Here is a 22021-nt window from a genome sequence, read left to right as displayed (position 1 = left end):
CCAACAAAGAGGAAGATAAAGCTACATGAAACTTGTGAGCAACAAAATCAACGAAGCATATCTATGGTCTGATGCAGAAGTGGAGAGAGCCGATTATGGAAAAAGACAGCCAGGGCTCCAATCCTTACTCTAGTTCTGTTGTGGTTGGAGATGTTTGGTCCCTTGTGATGGTTAAAAAACCAGGCAATGGCTAGATCCTGACCTCTTCTCATGCAATTGAGGACACATGTGCTACTCAGAAACAGAAGAGGGAATCAAAGCATAACCGTATTAATACTTGTACATGTGCTTGGCACAAGACAGGGCCTTTGGCAAAAGCTGAATTGTAGAGTCTGGCTTAGATTCAGAAGTGGGGTTTTTCCACTTCTCTCTCCAGTTTAAATCGAAATCTTGGGAATAGCAAGCTCAGCTGTGCTGAAAGTTGGAGAGGTCTCTCTCTCTCTCTCTCTCTCTCTCTCTCTCTCTCTCTCTGTCTCAATCTGCAGAATAGATCATGTCTTTTTTTTTTTTTCAAATACAGAGAAGGTAGAGAGAAAGAAAGCTATGGCCTAATTTTTTTTTTTTTTTCCTGAAGACAAGAAGCCCTAATTGGAGGTAAGAAGGAGAAATGAGCACTCTATAGTTATTGACCTTTAAAGAAAAGTAACTTTATAAAAAAAAATTCCCCACTGAAAATTTTGGGCTCTGACCCATCAGGTTACCAATTCACAGTCCCTTCGGTAATGGCGAGGCAATCAAGGGAGCAGGCAGAGTTGGGAGTCATGGCACAGGGGCTGAAGGGTCCTCTTGCTCTATACCCCCCTCCTTTTGTTCTGTCTTAATCCACTGGTCTTAGCAGTCAAGCCCAAAGTCAGCCTCCAGGGGTGAGGCTGTTCTTATCAGGAGGGTCCTGATCTCACCTTTGTGAGGCTGCTCACCTGAAGTCTCCTACTGCTCCTTTCTGTCCTCCTCAGACCAGGTGTGCAGTGTAGCCTCTGACATGGGCAATAGGAAAGCATTTCTTTTTTCATAATTTAAAAAATTGTAAGAGTACATAGTAGGCATATATATATTTATGGGGTACATGAGATGTTTTGATACAGGCATGCAATGTGAAATAAACACATCATGGGGAATGGGGTATCCATCCCCTCACGCATTTATCAGAAAAGCATTTCTTAACTCTAGGTCACTCTATCTTAGAAACACTCCAGGTAATCCTACATTATCAAAAAATTGCTCTTACATTCAATTTCCATCTCAAATTATGCCTAGCCATGTTGTATATGCTAATACAAAATGTGTACAACAAACCCACATAATCTGAAACATTCCAAATTTGAATGTAAACTCTCTTTCATTATTATGATCCCATTGAGAAATTAAATTTCAAGATGAAATTCCCTTTGCTTGTAAAATTCTAGAGGAAAAATGCCCACAATGTCTTCCTGTGTGCTTCCTTTTTATGCTTATTCTCAGCTAGAGAAGTCCCACCCAGATACTTGGGTGCAGTCTGGGTTTCTTTTGTTACTTTAGCCTCTATTATCTTTTACTGTAATGATTGAGCACCTCTTTAGCGCCTTCAATATTAAATTCACCAAACCTAAAATCTCCCATGTGTTGCAGTTTTCTTTTCTAGTTCCAGAATATCGTCAGGGCCTCTAAAATGAGGAATAGATTGACTTGGCTGAGGGATTCACCATCAGCCTCAGATACACCTATACATTCTGTTACTTTATCCAAGGTATCCTTTTAATAAACCACCTAATTCATGAGGATCTATGATTTTCACTATCATATTTTCCAGAATTCAAGAGCACTGGCCCCAAATAGATACACATGATTATAAATGTAGTTGCAAAAGAATTCTGTATAAAATATTAGCAAATCAAATCCAGAAAAGTATTAAAAGTACAACATACCATGACAGAGTAAAGTTTTGTTCCAGGAAAGCAGATATTGCTTAACATTAGGAAGTCTGTTAATGAATTCATTTTACTAATAGGTTAAAGGAGAAAAACCATATGACTTTCTCTTTGAGTGCTGAAACAGATTTTACTAAATTCAACATCTTTTTCTAATTAAAGGTTTTAGTAAGTTTTGAAGAGAAGGAGGGTTTTAAAATATAAAGAGCATAAGAAGGGAGCAAACATCACATTTAATAGTATAATAACAGAGGCCTCACTAGTAAAGATAAGAAAAGTATAAGGACACCTACTAACCCTGGGATTAATCAAGGTGGTGTTGGAGTCTTAGCCAAAGCAGTAAGATAAGGTAAAGAAATGAGAGATACAAATATTGGAGGGAAAGAGCCAAAATTATAATTATTTGAGGATGATAAAATTGTTTGGCTGAACTAAGAAGACTGACTTTTAAGAATTTGTACTTAAGGTACTGAATACAGAATAGCAACCTTCCTATATATTAGCATTACCTAGTTAGGTAACCAATGGAGAAAAGGTGCTTATAACAAAAATATCTATAAAATATATAAGAATAATCATAGCTGGAAAATAGAAGAACCAGAAGGAAACTTTGGAGAGTATCTTTTATAAGCTTGGTATAGAGAAAACCCTTCTTAGCATATAACAGAGTCTATAATATGATACAAAAGACTGACAGATTTGACTAGCTAAGAATTGTGAATGTCTGTACAACAAAGACACCATAAAGAAAGTTCGAAGTTGAGTGACAGAACTAGAGAAAATATTTGCAACTTGTGTAACAGAGAAAATATTTCTATCCAGAATACAAAAGACTTCTACCAATCAATCCAACAAGTTCTAAAAACCTGATAGAAATGGTCAAAAAGTATTGGATTAGCTAAGGATATGTTTGCTGATGTAACAGACAAGCTGCCAAATCTCATTTGAAATCCAAAAATAGTTGTTCATTATCACCTGGCAGCTCTCCTCCAACCAGTGATTCAGGAACCCAGGCATTGCATCTTACACACTTAGCTTCCAAGGTCAGAGTGTTCAAACTGAAGATACAGCATGGACCTTGCTCTAAATGGTGCTTGTATTTCAGTAGGGGGAGACAGATTCAAGAAAAAACAATTTAAAGAGCAAGAAAATTTCAGAGAGTGGTGAGTGCTAAAGGTGAGGAACCTTACGGTGATTAGCAAAAGTCTCTCCGAGGAGGTGATATTTGAGCTGTGACATTAAGAATCAGAACCAGCCATGTGAGAATCTTAGGAAATAGCCTTTTAGGCAGTGGAATAGCAATAAAAAAGGCTTTGTGGTGGGAATGAATTTGACTTATCTGAGGTGCCCAGAAAATGTTGGTTTGGAGGAGTGAGGAGAGTGGTAGTATCAGATATGGGGGACTTCCATGTTATGTAGGACCTTATAGACAAAGCAAAGGAATTTGATTTTTATCCTGTGTGCAATGAGAAACCAAGATGTCACAGTTTCAGTTGTATCTACATATTGATGCCAAATCAATACTTCATGTTAAAAACTCTCAACAAACTAAGTATTAAAGGAACATACCTCAAAATAGTAAGAGCCATCTATGACAAACCCACAGCTAACATCATACTAAATAAGCAAAAGCTGGAATCATTCCCCTTGAAAACCGGCACTAGACAAGGATGTCCTCTCTCACCATTCCTATTCAACATAGTATTCGATGTCCTGGCCAGAACAATAAGGCAAGAGAAAGAAATAAAGCACATCCAAAAAGGAAGAGAGGAAGTAAAACTATCCCTGTTGGCAAATGACGTGACTCTATAAGTACAAAACCCCATACTTTCAGCCCAAAAGTTCCTTAAGCTGATAACTTCAGTAACATATTCAGATTACAAAATAAATGTACAAAAATCACTAGCATTCCTATACACCAACAGCTATTAAGCTGATAGCCAAATCAGAAACACAATCTCATTCACAATTGCCACAAAAGAATAAAATACCTAGGAATACAGCTAACCAAGGAGGCAAAAAATCTCTTCAATAACTGTAAAACACTGCTAAAAGAAATCAGAGATGACAAACAAATGGATAAACATTGCAATGCTCATGGATAGGAAGAATCAATATTGTTAAAATGGCCATACTGCCCAAAATAATTTACAAATTCAATACTAATCCTATCAAACTATCAATGACATTCTTCACAGAACTAGAAAAAACTATTTTAAAATTCGTATGGAACCAAAAAAGAGCCCCAATAGCCAAAGCAATCCTAAGCAAAAAGAACAAAGCTGGAGACAACATATTACGTGACTTCAAACTATACTGCAGGGCTACAGTAACCAAAACAGCATGGTACTGGTACAAAACAGATGCACAGACCAATGGAAGAGAATAGGGAGCCCAGAAATAAGGCTGCACACCCTCAACCATTTATCTTTGGCAAAGCTAACAAAAACAAGCAATGGAGAGAGGACTCCTTATTCAATAAATGGTTCTGGGATAACTGACTAGCCATGTGCAGGAGATTGAACCTGGACCATTTTCTCACACCATATACAAAATTCAACTCAAGATGGATTAAAGACTTAAATGTAAAACCCAAAACCACAAGAACCCTGGAAGACAACCTAGGCAATACCATTCTGGACATGAGAACAGGCAAAGATTTCATGACAGGTGCCAAAAGCAAATGCAACAAAGCAGAAATTGACAAATGAGATCTAATTTTAGTTACTAAAGGGCTTCTGCACAGCAAAATAAACTATCAGAGTAAATAGACAACCTACAGAATAGAAGAAAATATTTTCAAACTATGCATCTGGTTTAATATCCAGCATCTATAAGGAACTTAAACCAATCTACAAGAAAAAAACAAACGTGGTAAAAAGTGGGCAAAAGGCATGAACAGACACTTTTCAAAAGAAGACATACATGTGGCCAACAAGCATATGAAAAAAAGTTCAGCACCACTGATCATTAAAGAAATGCAAATCAAAACCACAATGAGATACCATCTCACACCAGTCTGAATGGCTATTAGTCAATAGTAAAAAAATAACAGGTGCTGGGGAGGTTGTGGAGAAAAAGGAACACTTATACACTGTGGGTGCAAGTGTAAATTAGTTCAACAATTGTGGAAAATAGAATGGCAATTCCTCAAAGACCTAAAAACAGAACCACCATTCAGCCCATCAATCCTATTACTGGGTATATACCCAAAGGAATATAAATAATTCTATCATAAAGACACATGCAGGCATTGCAGCAATATTCACAATAGCAAAGACATGGAATTGACTTACATGCCCATCAGTGGTAGACTGGATAAAGAAAATGTGCTACATATACACCATGGAGTACCATATAGCCATAAAAATGAATGAGATCATGTCCTTTGCAGGTATGTGGATGGAGCTGGAGGCCATTATCCTTAGCAAAGTAATGCAAGAACAGAAAACCAAATACCACATGTTCTAACTTATAAGTGGGAGCTAAATAATGAGAACACATGGACACATAGAGGGGAACAACAGACACTGAGGGTGGAGGGTGCAAGGAAGGAGAGGATCAAGAAAAAGTAACTATGGATACTAGGCTTAATACCTGGGTGATGAAATAATCTGTATAACAGACCCCCATGACACAAGTTTACCTATGTAACAAACCTGCACATGTACCGCTGAACTTAAAATAAACAAAAGGAAAAAAACAAGGCACAGTGAAGAGAGCTTTTGAAAATGCTTTCTGGAAGGCCTTTTTGAACAAATTTGTGCTAGTTCTCCACCTCCTCTTCAGGCTGAACTTTGCTGACTGAAGTCGTTTGACAAGATTTCAGCAGAGCGGAGTGTGTAAATGTTATGCAGAATGAATTACAGGTCTGTAGACATTCATTTCATTACTCTACTTTCTATTAGCAAAGTTCACTTTATGGAGCAGTCCAAAATGATTTATCTAATGCCAGCTTCTTCAGGAATGTTTCAAATCCTGAGCTATAAATAGTTGTTGAAATTATTAAGAGATGTCCATTTTAGCCACTAGGAGGTCTAGTTGTGATTTTGGAATGTGTCTTCAATTTCTTTTTAAAATGCAAACCAGACCATCCAATAGAGCACCTAACACAGTACCCAGCACACAACCCAGGCTCAGTGCTGAGGAAGGAATGCAAATGTCAGTTGTCAGAGTCCTCTCTCCCCAGGCCTGCTTTGGATATGCTCCAGCAGAATGGGGCTGTGTCCCTGATACCTACAACAGCTCTTGGCACATGGTAGGTACACAATCAATATCTCTGAATGACTGAGTGGATGAATGATGAGATTCCTGCACTTCAACCACATTTTCACACACAATGGAGCCATCCATCCATGTGGAACCCTTGGTTTGACAACACTGCTTTGGAAAAGTGGACCAAGGATAAGGACTGTTGTCATGGCAATCTGGCACTGCCCATACCTCCAGCCTCTATTCACATCCTCTTCCACCCTCAACCCAGTACTGTGGCCACTGGCAACTTCTCCCAGGCCTTCTTCTCGAGGCTTTTACAAGTGCTGTTCCTCTATGGTGAAAGGCTTCATCTATACCCACCCTTGCCTTGCCTCGCTGATTGGCAAGTTAACTCTTGCTTATCCTTCAGGTTCCAGCTCAGATGTGGCCTCTTCCAGGGTATTTCTCTGACTGTACCCTCTCCCTTCACTGACTCCATAAGGTTTCCCTGTCATGTGCTCTTATGTACTGTTTTTCTCAGTGATTATCAATGTTTATAATTTTGTTCTGTAATTATTTTAAGGCAGCATTGTGTAGTGATTAAGAGCAGGAACAAATGCCTGCAGGGTTGAAACTTCATCTCTGCTATGTGCAAAATTAACTTGGGCAAGGTATTTCACCTTTCTTTATTCACTTCCTCGTTGGTAGACAGGAGACACCACTACCCACTTTTAGGGTACTTGTGACAATTAAATAAGCTAATACATGCAAATGCCACTTTGAGTTGACCTTTTTTATTTGACGAGTATGTGTCTCCTGTACTAGCCTGTAAGCCACATGAGGATAGAGTCGGCGTTTTACTAGTCATTGTATTCTCATATTTAGTGGTGTCTCGTCTCTGGTAGGCACTCAATAAATTTTTGTGAAAGAAATGAATGAAAAATCATAAACTTTTTTTCAACAAGAAGGTGCAAGACTAGAGGAGGAGGCCTGCTGCAAAGGATGCAGAAAGGCCCATGCCTCCACCCTCAGTCTGGCTGTCATTGCTAACGTCACTAAGCCATGGTGGCCAGGCAATTGCTGGGAAAAAAAGCACTTTCAAAGCCAACTGAGCACCTACTGTGTGACAAACTCTCAACAGCATCCAGTCCTGGTCCTGTAGGTCCTCGCAGAATAAAAATTTCCTCAAACATATATATGCGGCTCTAATGAGATGTGTTAAAATAGAGCAGTATTTTTCAACTTTTGTATGAAAGCTGCAGGACTTGTTAGAACATAGGCTGCTGGCCCCACCCTTAGTAATTCTAATATTGAAGTAGCTCTGGGTTGAGGTTCAAGAATTTGCATTTCTAACAACTTCTACCTGCAGAAATAGGGGCATGTTCTTGACATGAATGGGGAAGCAGCATGATTAAATTTGACTCTAGGAGAGTGGTCACAGAGGTGGTGACATTTGAACTGGGCCTAGAAGGATGAGAAGGATTTTGCAGGATAAGGACACAGGTTCCCCACAGGGCATAAGCAAGACAGAGAGAGATGAGAGCATGTGTTTGGCAAATGATCTTATGTGGGAAGAGGCAGAGGCTGCCAAGCCTGCAACATTGCAAGGTCATTCATCCCTTATTCTTGGTCAGCATGGGGAGAGGTAGCCTGGGGAGAAGATGAACCCAGGAGAGGACAGGATAGGCAGGAAGTGCTTAAGCTCTTCAGCTTTGTAGTTAGACAGACCTAGACTTAAATCTTGACCTCATCACTTACCACCTGCAGGACTTTCAACAAGTAATTTACTTTTCTCGGTCTCAATTTTCTCACCTATGAAATGGGGCTAGAATAACTGTTTCATAAAGTAACTGTGGATTAAATTAGCAAATAGATGTAAATTAATTGGCTTTAGGTTTGACCCATAGAGGATACTCTGTAACGGGAGCTATCATCAGTATTAGTCATTAGTATTGGTAGTCTAATGCAGAAGTGACCACACTGAAGATATTTATCCATCTGCCTTCCCCACCAGGCTGGGTTCCCTGGGCATGGTCTGTGACACCTCATCTGGGTCCCCCCACTCCCCGCAGAGCCAGAGCCTGGTGAAGTTCAGATGCTCAAGAGATGTGACTCAGGCAGGGATCTCTGCTCCCATGCAGGGCTCTGGTGGTCTGGGAGCAGTGTCAGGGAGCCAGCAGACACTAGGAAGAGAAGCAGGATGAGGAAGCAGAGAAGCTGGAGGAGGCTTCTGCCTATGCCCCAGCATGACCTCAAACAGTTGGCCCAGCCCCAGGAAACTGTAAACCTAAGCCCAACTTTAGGCTGCATGGACCCCTCCCAAGGGAAGAGGGCTTGCCATGGTGCAGCAAATACAGCACTGAGCAAGACAGACAGTGTCTTGCATTCATGGAGGTCAGGAAAGCTGAAGTAGATGAGAAATCAGGCAGCTTTTCAAGGAGCTCATGGGTAATTATACTAGGACATGTGGGATGGGAGCACCTGCCCTTGAGAACACTCTTCCTGGCAGAAGGGCCCAGTTCACTTTTGGTGATTTTGGGATAAAAAACAAGGCACATAAGGTCCTGCTCTTTCTTTCTGCCATTCTGCAGAGAGTGAGCTTGTCCATGGCAAGCTCCAGCTGGCTCTGCCCCTCCTGCCCTACCTCTTAGGTGACCCTGCTTCCTAGTCTGCATGTCAGCACCCAGCAGCCTTCTTGCCCACAGATATCAGCCACATGTTCTAATATCAACTGTATTGGACATAAAGGTGAGATTTTGTTCTCCCATCTGCCTTGCTTTTTTTCTTTTTTTCTTATTCTGTTATTGCATCAGAACTAACATGGAGTAGAAGGGTACTATTTCGTAGTGCCTCAAACTCTCCAACAAAGGGAGTTAGAAAGGTTTAGGAAGTGCTGTTTTAGATAAGGGAGGTGAGAAAGACCTCTATGATGAAGTGACATTTTGGTGGGGAGATCTGAAAGAAGTGAGAGAGAAAGCCGTGTGGGAGAAGAGCACTCCGGGGAGAGGGAGCAGCCTGTGCAAAGGCCTTGAGGCAGGCATTTGCTTAGTATGTGTGTGGAACAGCAAGGATGGCAATGTGGCTGGAGCATAGTGAAAGCAGAGGGGACAATTCTCAAGGATTCTTGACTTTCTGTGCCAGGCAGTTATTTGTCTAGATTGGATAATGGGCATAGTATAGCTCATAGAAGGAATAAATGCTTCATTCTGGAAGCCCACAAACTATTGTTTTGAGCAACCTGCAAGTTTCCCCACCCCTGCTTGGTGCCAGGACTCCCCTTTGAGAGCCAAGAGCTGGAGAGATGTGCCAGAAACACAGACTGAAAGATGCATGAAATCCCTTGGGAGAGACTGGCTGTAAGGCAAGATCCACAAGACAGAAAGCGGAGATGACCCTCAAGTTGAAAACTTGAACCTAGCTGTGTGATTGATTACCAGGAGACCACCCTGATTTTGTTCTTTAATTACGGTGTTTATTTGATGCATCATATTGGGCCTGAAACGTTAATACCAGCCGGTGCTGTTCATTGTTACAATGTCCTAATTAAGCTTTGATTTATATGCTAATTTTATTCCAAGTGTGTTCAAAAGGGGAAAAGTTATTAGACTTTATTCTGAGATTACATTTTAATCCTGAGGTCTGCTGGAGAGCACCGTGTTTATTCTGTTGGCTTTTGTTTCCGGGATGTTGGTGGCAATTGTGATTATTTCCTCAGAGGGGAAGGATGATGAAGTGGTAAGGAGCTGTTTAGAGTCAGTGGGGCTTCTGCTAATTGGAATTATGTAACCTCTTGCCTTTGCCTTGACAGCTTTGCAATGAGGCTTGCCTTGACTGCCCAGCTGCTTAGGAGGGACAACTAAGCAGCTGCCTTAGGGATGTCACAGGGAATATTTGGAAGGAAGGCCATTGCATGAGGGAGTGATTGGATTTTGGAATGTGAGGGGAAATTGGGCTTTTACTACAGGAGTCCCTGAAATTTGTAACAGTCACGCAAAAACCAGCAAGGGAAGCAGCTGGTCTTTGCTACAGAAAGGATGTGTTTTGTTTGTTTTTATACTGTTATTTTTCCTAAGTGGATGTCACTTGAAATTTCCTGTTCATGGATTAAAAAGTCTTATGAAGCAAATTATCTCTGGATCTTAGAAGGTTCACGTGGCTTCATAAATACTCTGAAATAGTATGAAAAATAGGGTATGCATCTGCATGTGTGCATCGTGCTTGAGTGCGTTGTCTGAGGACCAGTTCAAAGTTTCCATCCAAGAGTACTGGCCCTTCAAAATGTTAAGAATCACAGGACTGGGGAACATCCAGCTTGGATCTGTAATTTAATTTCCTGAGACTGGATATGTGGTCTGAAAACACAAATTAAAAACCAGCAGTTCCTTTCCCTCTACCCATCCAAATCGTAGCTCCCCGGGTCCACAATGGTGCCCAACTTGAGAGGGCCGTGGGGGCAGGTTGAATTGTGAGGGATGCTTACCTGAGCTCAGAGGCATGGGCAAGGACCCATTATCTTTCCTCTGAGTGATCTGAGAGTCCTATTTGTCCCAACTTCTGAGGGAAGAGCAGAGTTGCTTATAAAATAGATGAGAACTTCTAGGTAAACACTCAGAGACATACATTGTTCAAAATCCTTTGTAAACTGGAGCGTATGTACTTCCCATGTCAGTCTCAGTAAAGGGTTCTCCACTGGGCCTCCAGCTTTTCTGATTGGGATTTATTTATTTTTTAATTTATTTTCCCTTCTCCCTTCTCTCTGCCAACTAACAATGAACAGAAGAAAGGTTTAACAGGAGCATATTCGTTTCACTTTCTCCTTTTGTGACTACTGCAGGGTCTGTGGCTCAACGTATATTGCATTTGACATATTTAGTTTAGTCTAAGAAATCAAACTTAGGGATTGCAGTTCCATAAAATTATAGCGCCTAATATTGATCAAGCACTTATGTGCTAAACATCTTATCAGCATTATCTCATTTACTACTCTCTCAAATCTTCTAGGGTACATTCTATTATCAACCATATTACACACATGGGGAGACTAAGGCCCAGAGAGGTTCAGGGCTGCTTTGGAGTCATATATCTAGTACGTGGTTAACTGGGATCCAACTTGGGTCTGCAAGGCTCTGAGTCTATAGTCAGAACCACTATACTGGACTGTTTCCTCTTGGATTCAATTACTCCTTTTTTTTTGTTTTGTTTTGAGGCAGGGTCTCGCTCTGTCACTCAGGCTGCAACGCAGTGGCATGATCATAGCTCACTGCAGCCTCAACCTCCTGGGCTCAAGCGATCCTCCTGCCTCCACCTCCTGAGTAGCTAGGACTACAGTCATCTGCCACCATGCCCAACTAGTTCTTTTACTTTGTGTGAGTGTGTGTGTGTGTAGATATGATCTCACACTGGGCTCAAGTGATCCTCCCACCTTGGTCTCCCAAAGTGCTGAAATTACAAGTGTGAGCCACCATGCCCGATGAAGGATCCTATTACTTCTTAAGTGTCTCCTTTTCAAAATTTTCTGCAGAGGCCATTCACCCATCCCCCTGGGTATGAGGACATGGAGAATGGGTCAACCCCTCTAGTCCAGGCTTATATTTTTCAGAAGGGTACCAAGAACCGATTTGTGAAAGAGCAGAACAATGCCATCTAACCTCAGAAGGGAGGTGACCCCCAAGTGGTCAAACTGCCCTCATTTTCTCAGGGTGCCTTGGCTCTGCTCCGGTTCTCAGTCCTGTGTCATCTGTGTCATCTAAGCCTTCCATCTGACCTAGCTGAATTATGATGTGGCTTCAGAAAATTTCTAACACCTGCTTCTGATACATGTATCTTAGCACCTTTGCTATTCTTTGCTGCTTGCCTGTATTTTTAGCTTTACACTTCAGGTTCTGTCAGCTTTACCACAGAATTAAAATGCCCCTGTTCACTTGTGCTGCTCCAGAGGAAGAATATTTACCATTTTCCATGATAATGGCCCTGGGATGGAGAAGATGTGTGCTTTACTAAGGCTTCTAGATGACCCATAAGAGTTATAGTGAAAACATATTTTAAAAAGGATAACATATTTTTAAAAATCAAGTATTATCTTCCAACCTTATCATAAGGAATTATTCTCCTATTCCTTTTCTTATCTGTCCATCTGCATATAAATTTTACTTAGTCAAAATGATGGCATGCATTTATTTTGTTTGTATTTTATGTTGTGAGTAGGAATTTCACCAGCTACATATTCAAGTGTGCAAAGATGACCATTCTATTTTTCTATAACTTTAACTCTATTTCGAACTCCCTTTACACCTGATAGTAAAAAACAAAGAAACAAAAAACTCACTGATCAGTTCCATGGAAACGAAACCAACGAAAGGTTTCCCAGGTTTTTGTGAGGGCGCATTCAGTTAATTGAGGGTGTTCTGCCTCCCTTCTTCCTGTTGGGATTGTGATAAATTCCCAGGGGCCTTATAGGGCATCAAGACCTCAGTTGTGACTGAGGAGCCTTCTGATTCTGATTAGTCAAAGTCCAGTTAAGATAAACATAACCAAACATACAATAGGAAATTGAATACATGGATATAGAAGGGTTGAGATGCCAGACAGGGGACAGGATTAGCTATCGGGAAAACTACTATCACCACGAGGGATAGAGGGACATGAAGAGATGGTAGGGTTGCAGGGCCCAGAAGCCAGGACCCTCGGGCTAGAACCAGGGCAGAGGCTGCCTGGCTGGAGCTATAGGACCTTGTAGGGAGGGTTTATTTGGCGGGAGCTAGAATCACAAAAGAGACACAGCCACCTGTGGTGGTGGAACTTTACTCAAGGAAGGTGGAGTGAGAGCAGGAGAAGCACCCTGACCTCTCCTGCTTCTACACTTCAGCCTCCCCACTGCAAGTAGACTTGCTTCTACTCCAATGCATGAAATCATGCTGGGGTAGGGGCTATGGGGACTATCTTTCTGAGCTACCCTAAAGAAGTGAGTCATGGGTCTCCTCGACTCTCAAATTCCCCCAACCATGTTTTTAAAAATAATTTTTGCTCTTTCCAGGGACTGGCCTTGGGGATGGAGGGAAGGGTAATATGGGTGAAGGCATGGGGCCTCGTTCTCAGAGAACCCACCAATGCCTAACACTTGCACTTTATTTCCAAGTCTTTAAGGAATTACAAGGAAAAAATAATAAAACTTAAGCTAGCATCTCAAAATTTTATTTGGCTACCATAGTGATAAGTGTTAAAAGGACCTTAATCATTCATTTTTGGACATTTAGTTGGTTTTCAGCATTTGACTGCTAATCTGATGGTGGGTGTGCTTAAGGAGGCGGCAGAAAATTCCCACCTGATTCTGTACTTGTGTCCCTGATCCTGCACCTTTTTCCCCCACTGACCCCTCATGAACCTTGGAGGCAGCATGAAGAGGGGCTTTGGGCACTTCAGCCCTATTCATGGCAAAGAGCTGGGCCTTCTCCTTGTCTTCCATTTTGTGCTTTTTCTCTCTACTTCCTGGTCTTGACTTTTCATCTGCTCCTCCCCAAATCCTGGCTAGAGATGTGGCCTCTCCTTCTCAACCCTGGTCCTTGTCTTGCACTATCTCTTTGGTTCTTGTCCTCTGGCTATACCATTTTTGACCATCTCAGTTATCTCCTCAGAGGGAGTAAGGACATAACAGATGTGCTTTAATTCCTAAGAGTCATCTTTCAATCCTAAACCACAAACTGTATCTCCAAGGTTTATTTTTCAAATTATGTTTAATTTAAGTTAATTTTAAAAGGAATATCTGATTGGTTTAGAAGATGTAGAAAACACAGAAAAACAAATGGACAAAATGAAAGTTACCCCCAGTTCTATCACTCAAAGATAACTGCCACAAATTCCACGAGGGGAAAGGACTTGGCTTATCTTGTTCATTTTGGTAACCCCAGGGCCCAGGTACATAGTAAGTAAGCTAAGTAAATATTGCTAAATTAAACAATAACCTTTTGGAAATTTTTTCCATTCATATACATTTTTATGCAAGTGGAACAATATTCTACCTACCATTTTGTAACCTATTTTTCTGTGTAGCAATGTATCATTAGCATTTCCCAAATCAATAAATGTTCTTCCACATTATTTTAATAGTAGCATGGTATTTGGTTATAAAAGCAGACCATAATGAATGTAAATGGTACCTTAATGTTATATATTTAGGTTTTTATTTTCTAAATTTTTATTCTCCCAAACAGACTTTATATTCTTGTACATATATGGGTGCACAACTGTTCAAGTCAAAGGGCACATACGCACATTTTCAAGGTGTTCCATGCATCTTACTTTCTAGTAGGTATACACATTTCTAGCACAATGAATTATACTAGAATGTTCAATCCATGAAGCAAGGATTTCGTTCATTTATTTCCTGTACCATAGTGAATCTAGCCTAGAGCAATGCCTAGCACAGAGTAGGTTCTTAATAAATATTTGTTGAATTTGTTTCCTTTTTCCCTCACCAGTTATGTTTAACGCTACTTTAAAACTTTTTTTTTTTCAGTCTGATAGCAAAAATAATGGTCTCTATATTTACAAATTGTAAACTTATCACACCCTCTGCCCCCAAAATGCTTAGTATGCCTGCTGGGATTGGACCTAAATATTTAAAAACTGTTCTCAGAACCAAAGCTAAACAGAAACAAGGTCTCGTGGAGCCAGAATCTCTGGGTTCAAAGATTCCCTGGCATTCGGCATGCTATCACCTGTACCCACTTACACATCGCTTAGAGCCAAGCATCCCATCCCCATGGGAGATTTCTGCAGATAAAGGAAGGCAATAAGATTCATGGTAACAGCATTCATACTGACATTTTTCTCCATGAAGAATACATCTTTGGCTTTTTTTTTCTTTTTGTTTTTTATACAAAGCTTACCTACTGACCCAGAAAAAAAGAGTTTTTTTTTTTTTTTTTTAAATTTTCTCTGAGGATTTAGATGATATAGGCTTCTGTTAGCCAACCCCATGGGAGAAGACAATGGCATCATCAGACTTCAAAGATGTCTTGAACAGTGCTCCCTGGGGCTCTGTGGGTGCACTGCTCTGTGTGTGTGTGTGTGTGTGTGTGTGTGTGTGTGTGTGTGTGTATGCATGTGTGTGTGGCTGCAGTCAGGGAGTGCCAGTCAGGAAGTAGCCAGAAATCCCTCCAAAAGAGTCTAAGTGGGAGTTTTCTTCTGTGTGTCCTTGCTCAGCTTAGCCTGCTGGGCTTTGAGTAATTAGGAGGCCACTGGACACACTGTGAGATGAAAGGAAGTTGCATTGACTTCCAGGCCACTTTCATCTGATGCCACAGGGGAAAAAAAAAAATAGAATGGGTCCCCGATTCAATGGAGAAACAAGACACTGGAAATGCAAATATTCCCAATGTGCTATGCAAAGGAGCCAAGCCAGTGTCCCCACACCTGTCTTCCCAGGGAAGGTTGTGATCCACACACAGGAAGCTTGGGTGGGCGGGCCTCATCATCAAAGCAAAAAGCCTTCCCTTTGAAGAATTCACAGAAACAAAATGTCAATGAAGAGTCACACACCCAAGAAACAAACACTATTCAGATGGAGTAACAAGCTTTTACTTGTAGAGCACACTCTTAATTTATCAGAGCACCTTTCCCCTGGTATTGTAATCATCTTACAAACAATCCCTCGACAACAGCAAGGACAGATGGCATCTCTATCTTTAGAAAATAAACTTTTAGATAATTTAAACTTGAGGCTCAAAGAAGTTTTAGTTTTTTACCCAGATCCTAGAAATAGTAAATGGAAGAGCTGGAGCTTAAACCAGTCAGTGCAGAAAGTCTCTTTGTGGCTTCACTAGATAAAACAGCAGCAGTAGCAGCTGTGGCAATATTTATTCCTTTTTTCAACATCCATGTTCAAGATATCTTCTCAGTGATATCTGAGCTAGAGTTTAGAGAAGATTTCAACAGTGGTTAAGATCAAGGCCTCAAGAGTCAGACCGCTTGAATTCGAATCCCAGCTTCACCCCTAACTAGCTGTATGACCTTGGAAGAGTCACTTAATTTCTCTGTGCTTATTTCCTTTTCTGAAAAATACGGATAATAATAGTATCTGTCTTATGAGATAACTGTGAGGATTAAATGAATTATTGTATCTAAAGAATGTAGAACAGTGCCTGGGACAATAAGTGGTATGGAGGTGCTGGCTAAGATGACCACTGGGCCTGCCTGTTGTTGCATGCGGCACACAGCACCTCTGCACCTTCCACCTTAGTACACAGCTAAGGCTGGCCTGCCTTAGCCCCACTGCATTAGTGCCTCTGCTTTGATTAAATGCCCAGTCTCTCCTACCTGTGGCCTGCCTTAGCCCCACTGCATTAGTGGCTCTGCTTTGATTAAATGCACCCAGTCTCTCCTACCTGTGGCCTGCCTTAGTCCCACTGCATTAGTGGCCCTGCTTTGATTAAATGCACCCAATCTCTCCTACCTGCCCTAGAGGTGAGCACTTGACAAAGAGACAGGAGATAACCCATAGGGTGGCTTGCTATGTTGAAACAACCTGGGCAATCAGACCCTCCTCTGATGCCTGAACTAGGCTACCCAATTAGCAGTGAGAACTGAGGATGAGAGAGTGGGTGGAGTCTGAGAGATACAGCATCTGTCCTTTTATTTCCATCTCCACATCTCTACGTAAGCCACCATTGTCTCTTTCCAGGTGACTTCAGTGACCCAGTTGGTCCCCCTGCTCCCTGTTTTATTATTTAGTCTAAAAAATGCAGCCAAAGCAAACTTCTGAAAATTTATTCACTTAAAATTCTCCAGGTGCTTCCCATTGCATTTGGAACAGACTTCTCTGACTCAATCATGTAATACTGTTTCATTATTTGCCACTTTTTAGCCACACTGGTCTCTTGACTGCATTGAACACATTGTGGTCTCAGGGTCTTCACACTTGCTCTTTGTTCTTTCTTCCCCCACACCTTCACTTGGCCAGTTCCTCTAGGTCTAGTCTAAATTGTCACCTCCTCAGAGAGGCCTTCCCTGGTCACCCTGTGAAATGGTGCTCTCCCCAACCTCAGTTACTATCATATCATCCTATGTTACTTCTTTTGTGGCAGTCATCATTACTATCTAAGATTATCCAGGTCGTATATTTGTTTCTGTGTTTAATGACTGGCTCCATTGCTAGAATACAAATTCCTTGATGGAAGGAAGCTCACCTGTCATGTTCACTGTGGCATTTCCAGTAGTGAGGATAGTGCACTTGATAAATATTTGTTGGATTTGTTTTATGACTTCAGTTTCAACTCCATTTCCAGTACATATATGCCCCCCTTCTTTTCTTAAGATACCTTGAAAACCAAAACAGCCTACTGAAATAAACTTAGAGCTTGAATCTTGTTACCCGTTCCAACCTCCCTGGGAAGTTCCATTCCAAGGCTCTTCCTCCACGTGTGACTCCTCCACAGCCTAACTGACGTGCTCATGCCACCCGTGGGTGCTTCACTGCAGGCCTGTTTTTATAGCATCCTCCCATGTTTGCAGAGATGCCAGCTCCTAGGGGCGAGAAGAACAGAGCCAGCCCACCCTCTGCTTCCACCCCTTGCCAACTGACAATAAGCTCCCTCCCAGCCACTGTCTATTTCAGACAACGCTGCATTGTCCCAACTCATCATCACTTGGGTAAATGGGCTCCTTCCTTCTATTCTAGCCACTCAACCATGGTGGTGCTGAGTAAAGGGTATTAACAGAAATGTTTGAGGAGAACCTGCCAGGAGTAGGAGCAAGAGAGAACCAGAGTGTCCCAGCCAGTTCAATTCTGCCCTTCCTTCCTCCCCACCACAGCCATTCTGCAGATGAAGATACAGAAATCCAGAGAGGAACTGGAAGTGACTTTCACTAAGCCACCCTTCAGTGAAGTTGCAGAAGGGTGGCAACATAAAATAAGGACTGCAGGCTGCCCGAGAAACAGGTGCAAGATAGGTGGGATGATGACTTTTCTTCAGATACAAATCTCTAATTTTGCTGTTATTGGCATTTATTATTTTCAGAGTGAAACTTCAGCTGATTCCCAAAGATCTAGAATAAGAGTCATATTTAGTAGGATAATAACAAACTGGTTTTGTAAAAGTCTATGGAACAGATCCATCCATTCTTCATGATGTACCACTCTGAGTAAAAGTTATGCCTGGCTTACTCTCCAATGTGTCTCTAGTGCCAAAACAGTTCCTGGGACAAATTTGTTGGATGAATGAGCCCTGAGTCCCTACTTTGAAAACTTACTATCTGTCCAGATCTTGCTAAGCATTAAAAGGAATAAAAAAGGAGAAATAGATACAGTCTGTTCTCTCCTTCAGCTTTTGATCTGGTTGAAAAAGAACTGCTGCAAACTAGCTTTGTGACCAAAGGCAAGTTACTCAATCTCTCTGATGCTGTTTCTTCCTCTTATCTCCCATGTAAAATAAAGATAACATTACCTATCCTATAGAGTTATTGTGAAGATTAAATTAAGTCAAGTATTTAAAGCAACTGGCATGTTTTAGAGTTGTTCAATAAATTGAAGTTTACAGTTCTCTCAGTGTAAAATATTAGCTATCTATAATTTGAGTTATTTTTGACAATTGAACTTTTTTGGTAGCTCTGGGCTTGTCCCTTAAATTCCATTTAGTCAATTTATTTGAAAAGTTTTCTAGTACACTGAATTTTTTTTCCTGCTCTATAAAACTTGGTTGAATTCAGAGTCAGCATTATGATGGATTCATGTAGTTTAATGAATGGAAGAGGTGTGTAAGATTGATTGTCCATTCACTAAATGGTCCCAGATCGCCCAGATCTTTTGTTTTGTGTTTCGTAGGTCCATTGGTCTCCTCTCTTGCTGTCAGATTGTTGTCTCTTAATTCTTACAGTTGTCAGTTTTCCCAATTAGGTAGGGACCTAATTTGTTGTGGGCTTGAAAATGAATTAACTGGACCCATTTAAAGTGTGAGTAAACCAAGAGCATCAGACCCTGAATGAGGACCTGGGAAGGCTATGGCCTTTACTACAAACCTTGGCATCATCTGTTTTGACTTCTCAGAGATTTCCTGATTCTTTGTGTCTTCTCATCAATGATGTATTAGACAGACATGAAAGTTCTTGGTATATGTAGGCACTCAATAAAATTTATTAAATACATGAATGAAGAAACAAGAAAACGTAATCATATGTATTTAATATACCATAAACTCCAGTGGTATGTGTGAGAATAAGGGTGAGGTGAGAGAATATAGAGTGAGGTTAGTTTGGCATTTTGGAAGAGACTAATTGAGCTAAGTTTTAAAGGAAGAGAAAGATGTTGGGTGAGGATAAAGTTGATATCATGAAGGGGTATAGGAAAGAGAAAGAGTGGATGTTCCCCTGTCCTTGCTATTCTGACAGGCTTGTTTCTTCCCAGGATGATGAGAGCAAGGTATTTCTGAAGGATTCACTAATCCATCCATCCAAACATTTAATGAGCATCTCATGTGCTTGGTTCATTTCCAGTATTGGGGCATAGGAAAAGAAACAAGAAATAACTTCTGCATTGAAGGAGCTCTCCTTGTAACCCAAGTAAAAAAAAAAATCTAGATATACATGATTTGTTTCCCTCAACCTTCAATCCATTAGAAAGCCTTATTGATTCTGACTTCAAAGTATTCCTCAACTCCATCCATTTGCTACCATCCTGGTCCAGTGGACTCTTGCCTGGACTATGTAATCACCTCCTAAGTGAACTCCCCACTTCCATCCTTGTCAATTCTCCATGAAGCAAACAGAGTCACCTATTTAATCTTATCAGGTCACTTCCAAACACAGAACACTCCCATGCTTCTAGCAGCACTTGGAATAAAATCTAGTTGCATTTCAGTGGGCTCAGGCTCTATATGAGCTGGCTCTGCCTACTGTCCAAATCCCTCCTGCACTGCTCTTCCCCTCAGTCACTATGCTACAATTTCATTGACCATGTTTTTGCTCCATGAGCACAGCAAGCTTGTAGTGCTGCCATCTGCCTCATGGCCTTTGCACTAGCAGCTGCCTCTTCTGGAATGTTCTTTTCCTTGATCCTGCATGACTGGATCCTTCTCACCATTCAATCATAGTTTAAATTTCTTCTTCTCAAAGAAGTCACCTGCAACTACCCAAATGAAGGTAGCACCTTGTCATTCTCATACCATCTTATTTTTATTCTCTGAATAGCTCTAATTATTCTCTCAAATTATCTGGGTTAAATATTTATTTATTTCCCATCTTCTCCCACTATTACCATGAGAGGTGGGACCTTCCCTACCTGGTTCATTACTCTATCTCAGAATGTTTATTAAGTAAAACAATTTATTGCAGGATCGAGTGAATGATGATTGAATGAATGAGTAGACGGGAGATGAATATGAAGAGAGATGATTACAGTATGACATGGCAAATGCCATTAAAGAGATGTGAACAAAGAACTATGGGATTCCAGAGCAGAAGGCAACCAATTCTGACAAGGATTTGGAGGGAAAATTCTTAGATTTTGATACCCAAAGGTAATGAAAATTCACCAGTCCAAAAAGAAAAAAAAAAAAAAGTTGAAAATGCATCTCCTTTCCTGGTCTGCTGGTCAACTGACTCTGTGTCCAATTCAGAGAGAGCTAAAGACATGAGAGAACATTTTTGTACTTAAGATTTCACCTCTGTGATGCCCACCCAACTCATGTGCGACAGTGTCTAAGCTGAATCTGCTACTGTGTCTGCTTACCAGAATTCTAAGACTGGTTACTTCTTCCTCAAGTCTTCTCATGATTGGATGGAAGATTTTCCTTAAATTAGAGAAGGAAAGGACATGCTTTAATTTCCTAAAGTGTTTCACATATACTTGCTTTAGATATTCCCTAGCTCTGAAGGAGGGCAACATGGATATTCTTGTTTTGAAGACAAGAAAACTGAGGAGCAGCAGGGGCTCAGTTTTAGGAGTCAGAAGCTACACTGAGTAAGTACTTTTGCCTGTCCTCTTTTTATTGTGTGCTACAAATGTCTGACATTGCTTAGCCATTCTAAAATCCCTTTCTTCTTTTCCACCATTGATTGACCCCCTGACTTGTCCCAAAGGTCAACAACCAATCAGATTCTCTCATGAAAATTTCAACTAAGTTCCAGAGGCTATGAGCAAATTCTGTTAGGTGTTTGCACTGAAAGATCCTGATGTAGACACCTGGACTGGCAGTCATATTAGGCCATGAGGAAGGTGAGTAAACAGAGAAGGAGATAAGGTGCATTCCCCCCAGAAGCCATAGGGGGAGTTTCTGCAGTTCCTAGGCTTGTGGTTCCATTCCCTGGGAGACCTGGTTATAATCTGGTTCCTGTTTTTCAATATCTGAAATTGATGTAACCCTATCTTTAGGTGCTACGGTCAGGTTTGGGGTTAGGATACTACATGGGTAATTGGCTATAATTTTAAAAAATAGGTCATCCTTTATTGAGGCAAAAATGGTGTCACAGTTGGCAATAGGTGTTAAGGTCTTTGTCACTGCAGCTCTCACTTGGGATCACAATCTGTGTGTGTGTGAGAGAGAGAGAGGTGGGGGAGGGAGGGAGGGAGAAACAGAGAGAGAGAGAGAGAGAGAGAGAGAAAAAATTAGAGAGAGAGAAACAGAGGTCAGAATCTCCACGGACAAGACTCTGCTCTCCTGGATCCTAGCATGTAGATGGGGACTAAGGCAAGTGGCATAATGGCAGGAGAGAAAGGTAGCTGTTTTAAAAAAATGTTCCCCAGATTGCCCACCCCTAGTAGGTGAAAGATTATTGCATAGAGTGTTGGGTTGAAGCCATCTATAAAAATAAGACAACACCCACCAGTACTGGGCTTGGGGAAACATATGCATGTGTACCAGTGGCTTCCAGGCTCATGATCACACTACAAATTTGGCCACCTGGTTGTGTCTGCTCCTTGGATTTGCCTGGCA

This window comes from Macaca fascicularis, chromosome 14 (genome assembly GCF_037993035.2).
Source record: "Macaca fascicularis isolate 582-1 chromosome 14, T2T-MFA8v1.1".
In the NCBI taxonomy this organism is placed as follows: domain Eukaryota; kingdom Metazoa; phylum Chordata; class Mammalia; order Primates; family Cercopithecidae; genus Macaca; species Macaca fascicularis.
This window is presented reverse-complemented; position numbering follows the sequence as displayed.